This window comes from Pelophylax lessonae (assembly GCF_965119305.1).
Source record: "Pelophylax lessonae genome assembly, chromosome: 13".
Taxonomy (NCBI): Eukaryota; Metazoa; Chordata; class Amphibia; order Anura; family Ranidae; genus Pelophylax; species Pelophylax lessonae.
In genome coordinates, this window is record NC_138780.1 from 178,870,007 (window position 1) to 178,878,163 (window position 8,157).

The window sequence follows — 8,157 nt, forward strand, 5'->3', positions numbered from 1 at the left end:
AGTAGGACACTAGGCATACTAAAAAACTTGACTACGCCTATGGGGCAGACCCAGGGGGTGTTCTCCTACACTCTGCTATAGGCACTCAGGTTTTTTTCTGCCTAGTCGGGAGTAAGGACCTTGTTTCTTGCTGGGATCTCTGGTCCTGGCAATTTTTTATTTTTTCAATGAATTTTTTTTTTTCCTCTTCTTTTTATTATTTTGTTCATGTATGATCTACAATTAGGTCCCGGGATCTCTATGGGGCAGTGCAAGACTCAAACCTGGAAGGAAGGGAAGGCGTTAAACTGCTTTGGGCGGGTACAGAAGTTCTGAATGGAATCCATTCGCACGGTAATGGCGTCCCCACCTCAGGGGGATTTCCTCACCTCCGTCAACATCAAGGACGCCGTTTCTTTTCTTCTGACACTGCTTGTGTCAAAACTGAATACCTATAGCAGAGAGTGGGAATATATGATGGGTACGAAAAGTATTCAGACCTCCTTAAATTTTTCACTCTTTGTTATATTGCAGCCATTTGCTAAAATCATTTTAAGTTCATTCTTCTTCCTCATGAATGTACACATAGCACCCCATACTGACAGAAAAACACAGAATTGTTGACATTGTTGCAGATTTATTAAAAAAGAAAAACTGAAATATCACATGGTCCTAAGTATTCAGACCCTTTGCTGTGACACTCATATATTTAACTCAGGTGCTTTCCATTTCTTCTGATCATCCTTGAGATGGTTCTACACCTTCATTTGAGTCCAGCTGTGTTTGATTATACTGATTGGACTTGATTAGGAAAGCCACACACCTGTCTATATAAGACCTTCCAGATCACAATGCATGTCAGAGCAAATGAGAATCATGAGGTCAAAGGAACTGCCTGAAGAGCTCAGAGACAGAATTGTGGCAAGGCACAGATCTGGCCAAGGTTACAAAAAGATTTCTGCTGCACTTAAGGTTCCTAAGAGCACAGTGGCCTCCATAATACTCAAATGGAAGACGTTTGGGACGACCAGAACCCTTCCTAGAGCTGGCCGTCCGGCCAAACTGAGCTATCGGGGGAGAAGAGCCTTGGTGAGAGAGGTAAAGAAGAACCCAAAGATCACTGTGGCTGAGCTCCAGAGATGCAGTCAGGAGATGGGAGAAAGTTGTAGAAAGTCAACCATCACTGCAGCCCTCCACCAGTAGGGGCTTTATGGCAGAGTGGCCCGACGGAAGCCTCTCCTCAGTGTAAGACACATGAAAGCCCGTATGGAGTTTGCTAAAAAATACCCGAAGGACTCCAAGATGGTGAGAAATAAGATTCTCTGGTCTGATGAGACCAAAATAGAACTTTTTGGCCTTAATTCTAAGCGGTATGTGTGGAGAAAACCAGGCACTGCTCATCACCTGTCCAATACAGTCCCAACAGTGAAGCATGGTGGTGGCAGCATCATGCTGTGGGGGTGTATTTCAGCTGCAGGGACAGGACGACTGGTTGCAATCGAGGGAAAGATGAATGCGGCCAAGTACAGGGATATCCTGGACAAAAACCTTCTCCAGAGTGCTCTGGACCTCAGACTGGGCCGAAGGTTTACCTTCCAACAAGACAATGACCCTAAGCACACAGCTAAAATAACGAAGGAGTGGCTTCACAACAACTCCGTGACTGTTCTTGAATGGCCCAGCCAGAGCCCTGACTTAAACCCAATTGAGCATCTCTGGAGAGACCTAAAAATGGCTGTCCACCAACGTTTACCATCCAACCTGACAGAACTGGAGAGGATCTGCAAGGAGGAATGGCAGAGGATCCCCAAATCCAGGTGTGAAAGACTTGTTGCATCTTTCCCAAAAAGACTCCTGGCTGTATTAGATCAAAAGGGGGCTTCTACTAAATACTGAGCAAAGGGTCTGAATACTTAGGACCATGTGATATTTCAGTTTTTCTTTTTTAATAAATCTGCAACAATGTCAACAATTCTGTGTTTTTCTGTCAGTATGTGGTGCTATGTGTACATTCATGAGGAAGAAGAATGAGCTTAAATGATTTTAGCAAATGGCTGCAATATAACAAAGAGTGAAAAATTTAAGGGGGTCTGAATACTTTTCGTACCCACTGTACCTCCTGGGACTGCCCCATAGGCATAGTCAAGTTTCTGTCTGCCTAGCGTCCTTTTCCTGTCTGTTCCTATTCCTGTAGGAAGCAGTATAACCCATAGTTATGAAGATGAGGAGCTGTGTCCGTCAATGAACATCAGAGAAATGGATTTTACGGTAAATAAAAAAAAATGGGATTTTTTACTTACCGTAAAATCCATTTCTCTGAGTCAACCGACGGACGTAGCTGCTGCTTTAAATCATAGACGGATGGGTAAAAAGCCCCTCCCACTAGGAGTGACCAGGTAGAGCCAAAGGCTTTGACACGCCCAGGGGCGCAGGGTCCCTGGATTTTTACCCCTGGCATCACCGTAGCATCTTCAGTTTAGTTACAAGCAGTGAATTATAACCAAAACGCAACTCTTCAGAGAAAAGAGGGATGGGAGCTATGTCCGACGGTGGATTTTAGGGTAAGTAAAAAATCCCATTTTCTCTTTCTCCACCCACAGACGTAGCTACTGCTTTAAATCATAGACGGATGGGACGTTCAAAAGCAGTAACCACTGAGGGGTGGGGAAAGGACTTAATAGAATGCAAGTCCCATGGCTCACATAGCCAAATATATAACATGGAGCCCAACAATCAACAACTGGGGCTCAATTGTAGCAAAACCATAAAGGAGAAAGAAAAGTAGACTGCCCCTTAAATGGCGGCCTGCAAAACCTTGCGGCCAAAGGACGCATCCGAGGATGCTAACACATCCACTCTGTAAAACTTGGTAAACGTATGTACAGACGACCAAGTGGCCGCCTTGCAAATATGCATCACTGATGCCTGATGGTGGAAAGCCCAAAGAGGCACTCAATGCCGCGTAGAGTGAGCCGTGACAGGGGAAAGGAGGAACCATGCCCTTAAGAGAATACGCCTTCACCACCGACTGTCAGATCTGTCACGAGATGGTTGCCGCAGACGCAGCCTGACCCTTACGGGGTCCATCCGTTTTTCACAAACTGAGTCCGACTTACGAAAGTCTCCAGATACACCGTATCACCCGAACCACATCCAAGCAATGCAAGGCAATTTCCTCAGGATGTGAAGGTTTTGGAGTGATGGAAGCACTATGTCTTAGTTCAGATGGAAGTCTGAAACCACCTTAGGAAGAAACAATGAATTAGGCCGTAACACTACCTTATCCCTGTGTATTACCAGATAAGGAGAGCTGCAAGATAGCGCCTCTAGTTCAGAAACCCTGCGCACAGAGGTGATAGCCACCAAAAAGGCAACTTTCTGCGATAAGGCGAGCAAGGAAATGTGTCTTATGTTCTCGAAAGGAGATTTCTGAAGAACCGATAGAACCAAATTAGGGTCCCAAGGAGGTAACGAAGACCTTCTGGGGGGAGCCAAATGGTGAACCCCCTGAAGAAACGTACAAATCAAAGAGTGTGTAGCCAAAGGGCGTTGGAAGTACACAGCCAAGGCCGAGCTCTGACACTTAAAGTGGAGTTCCACCCTATTTTTATACTTACCTCCATCTTCTCGCTCCGGGTCACCTGAAAAAGAAATGGATAATCGCATATTTTTTTTTTTTTTACTTACCTCGTAGCGAAGAAAAAATACTTACCTTACTTCCTTCTTCCTCCTTCCTCGGCAGCGGCCCGTCGTCACTTCCTGGCTCTGCAATGATTCCTGGGAGCTGAACGTCATAGCAGCCAGGAATCATTGCGCCTGCACCGGCCCCGACGTCAGTTCCGGGTCGCGCGCGTCATCCCCTTCTAAACAGCTTCTGGGCATGCCCAGAAGCTGTAGAGGGATGACGCGCGCGACCCGGAAGTGACGTCGGGGCCGGCGCAGAGCATCGTGGGACCAAAGAAGGCGGAAGAAGACGCCGAAGAGGATCTCGCTGGCTTCAAGCTGCCCACAGCTGAGATGGCAGCGCTGGACAAGACGTTTGCAAGGTAAGTATTTGTCCTAACAGGTAAGTGCAACCCGGGACAGATCAGAGGCTAGCCATTGTGGAATGTACTAGCCCTGACTGTCCCGGGGGTATTAAAAAAAAAAAAAAAAATCCAGGGTGGAACTCCGCTTTAAGAGTGCCCAACGCCAGACGTTGGTCAACCCCTTTCTGTAGAAAGGTCAGGATCCTGCTGATAGCAAAGGATCTAGGATGCAGCTTCAGCGATTCGCACCAAGCAATGTACACTTTCCACGTATGATGATAAATCTTCTGAGAAGTGGACTTCCTATCCTTAATTAAGGTAGGGAATCACAGAATTGGACAGACCCCTGTCCTTTAACACCTTGCTGTCAACAGCCAAGCCGTTAAAGCCAGCGACTGTAAAGCAGCATGGAAGATCGGACCCTGAGATAGAAGATCTTCCCGCAGAGTAAGTGTTTACGGACCTGCGACCTTCAGCCAAATCGCGTCGGCATACCAGTATCTCCGGGACCAATTTGGAGCCACCAGAATTACCGGAATCCCCTCCAACTCGACCCTACGTAGCAGGCGAGATAAAAGTTTCAGCGGAGGAAACGCATAAATTAGCCCGTTCTGGCTCCAGGGAGCCACCAGGGCATCTACTGCATCGGCCAGAGGACCGAGCCACAAACTTTGAAACTTTCTTGTTTTGTCTGGAGGCGAACAGGACCACATCCCCTTGGTCCCCCACCGGAGAAACAGCTGGTGGAACACTTGTGGATGCAGGGACCACTCTCCCTGATCCAGGGTTTGACGACTCGGGTAGTCTGCCTGCCAATTGTCTATGCCAGAAATGTACACGGCGGCTAGGGCTAGAACGTAGTCCTCTGCCCAGCGCAGGATCTCGGCTACCTCCAGAGCCGCCAGGGCGCTCCTGGTGCCCCCTTGATGATTGACATATGCCACGGCCGTGGCATTGTTGGACTGGACTTGGACAGAACACCCCTTGAGATTGTCCGTCCAGTGGAACAGGCTCAACTTGATTGCTTTCAGTTCTAGAACATTGATCGGGAGCTTGGACTCTTCCAACATTCAGGTCCCTTGACCCCCCCCTGCAACCGGTCAGACAGGCACCTGTCGTCACCACCGTCCAGAATACCGGAAGGATTTCCGTGGAGAAGATTCGGAGAGCTGAGCCACCAAAATTCAGGGAGTCCTTGGATCTCTGACTCAAGCAAATCAGACTGTCCAGGGATAGAGGATCCTTGTCTCATTTGGCAAGGATCTCCCATTGCAAAAGTCTAATGTGGGCCTGCTCCTAAGATCAGGCAGCTAAAACTGAAGATGCAATGGTGAGGCCAGGGGTAATAACTCAGGGACCCCGCCCCCCTGGGCGTGTCAAAGCCTTTTTCTCTACCTGGTCACTCCTAGTGGGAGGGGCTTATTACCCATCCGTCTGATTTAAAGCAGCAGCTACGTTTGTTGGTGGATGAAAGAGAGCTTCATATCTTCATTTGACGGATGGGTTATGCTGCACTTCCTAGGAGTAGGACACTAGGCGGAAAAGGGTTAACAAATGTTAACAAAGCTTAACTACGCCTATGAGGCAGTCCCAGGTGGTATACTCCCATTTCCTGCTCTAGGATCTCAGTTTTTTCCTGCCTAGTCAGGAGTAAGGACCTAGCTCCTTGCTGGGATCTCTGGTCCTGGCACTTTTGTTTTCTTTTTTTTAAACTGAACTTTATTTTTTTTATATTGTTTTTTCTTCTACAATCAAGTTGTTCCTGTGAGAACTACAATCAACTGCCGAATGGGGTGATGTACTGGATATCCTAGATCCTTACAGTTGTCCCAGTCTGGCCAGCGAGCGCACGCAGACCTCAGCTCCACGCTAGGTCGGCCACGAGATGGTCCCACTGGAGGGGCTGACCCGTGAGTGGGACACCTTGCGAGGATGCACTAGACCTGGCCGCAGGCGGATTCACAGCGTTCCTCTGGGCCGCAGCACCCCCCGCGCTGAGATAGGGAGGTGATCTGTTTGGAGTGAACCCCGCCTGGCTCCTAAGGTACAGTGAGTAGTGCCCCCCTCTTCCTCGGGAATCTGGGGTGACCGTGGGGTCCTCCTAAGGGTCGGTAGGTCTCCTGGGTCCTTCCCTCCCCCCCCCCCTGGCAGTTCCCCCTATTTTGGGCTTCCCCCCAGGATCAGTGGGTGGCTGGTGTGTGTTACTGCTTCAGTCTCTGTCACCTCAGTGAGGTGAAGGACTGTTCAGGTGGGGTGAGATTTCAGTTGCATCCGGTCCGCTCTGCATGGTGAGCTGCTGGATGCCTATTTGAGGTGGTGGGAAAGCTCCCCTGCTGGTAACTGCATGCCGCCATTTTCTTGTGCAGCCGTTCGGCTGCCATGTTTCTGGTGCCTTAAACGGCAGGAGCAGCAGCCATTTTCTGGTATCTCCCAGCTTGTTCCTTCTCATTGCAGTGGTGCTGGGACTTGTAGTCCCACAGGTGTCACCACTGCGGGGGTTGATAATAATTTCACAGCCTACTGGTATATGGTTTTATTTATATATATATATATATATATATATATATATATAATGTGTGTGTAATATTTTTTATATTTTGGAACACAGGTCCCTGTGTTGATTCCATAAGCCCCCCCCCCCCCAGTTAGAAAACATCCCCTAGGAATACATTTAACCCTTTGATTGCCCCTGGTGTTAACTCCTTCCCTGCCAGTGTCATTAGTGCAGTAACAGTGCATATTTTAGCACTGATTACTGTAGTAATGTCACTGGTCCCCCAAAAGTGTTGCTGATCACCGCCATTACTAGTAAATAGAAATTATAAATAAATCTTTCCCCTAGGTTGTAGACGCAATAACTTTTGCGATACCAATCAAAATACCAAAAATATGTAGCAGAATACAAATTGACCTAAAATGATGAAAACACTTGATTGGGAATGTTATATAGCAGAAAGTGAAAATTTTTTTTTGTTTATAGCGCAGGAAAAAAAAAAAATCACAGTAATCAAATACCACCAAAAGAAAGATCTATTTGTGGGGGGGGAAAAAAAGACGTCAATTTTTTTTGGGTACAGCTTCGCATGACTGCAGAATTGTCAGTTAAAGTGTTAGAATCACAAAAAATGGCCTGGTCATCAAGGGGGAAAATGTTTTGGTCCAGAAGTGGTTAATGAACTACCAGGGTGCTGTTGAGAAATCTAGTAATTCATTGAGCTTTCCTGTCAGTGTGGAACTGCCTTCCCGTATCAAGTCTGCAGGACCGTGGCATTACACCCAGGATCTGCTGATAGTAGGTGCAGTGCTTTACAGGTGCCTACCAAAAAATAAAATAAGTGTGCATTTTTTTATTTTTTTTGTAAAGGTGAACTTATCTTTTAACCCTTACCTTAGTGAAAACCAATAGTAAGGGGAAATGTGAAAGGCATCCAAGTTGGGCCTTAGTAAGGTAGCTACTGGTGCTTTAGCCCAACTGACCTTATTCACAAAGAGAGTCTAAAGCTGGATACACACTATACAACTTTTGTTGGTAGATTTCCTTTAGATTTACCTTTTCTATGTAGTGCAAGGGCCCTGCCTGATTGCATACAAATTGAAAGTGTTTAGGTTTGACCTCATATTATCTGGTTTTGGGAAGTCTGAAGGAAAAAATCTAAAGAAAATTGTATAGCGTGTATGGCCCATTAGGCTCCATTCACACTTGTCAGATCAGAGTCATTCCCCATGTTTACCAATGATAACCAATCAAATATATGCTATTTAACGTTGCTGTGATGTCAAAGTAGTTTGCGCACTACTTTGGTGCAACTTGAAAGCCATAGACTTTAATGTTAACCATAGCATGAAAGTCGTACCTAAATGTTAGAAAATGCAATTTGTGTGCAACAGTTGTTCATTATCACTGGTCAAAGCCAAAGGCCTATCCAATTCCAAGTTTCACCCATCAAAAGATGCACTCCAAAGTCAGCACAACTTTGGAGTGGTACAAGTGGGAATGAAGCCTAAAGGCCCGTACACACGTACCGATCGTCGGCATACAAACGTCGGTGGACGAAGGATCTGCCGATTGTACGCGTGTTAGTATGGTGCCTCCGACAGATGTCTGCGCACAATCCGCGGACAAAAGTCTTTCGTGCAAACATGAAAATAT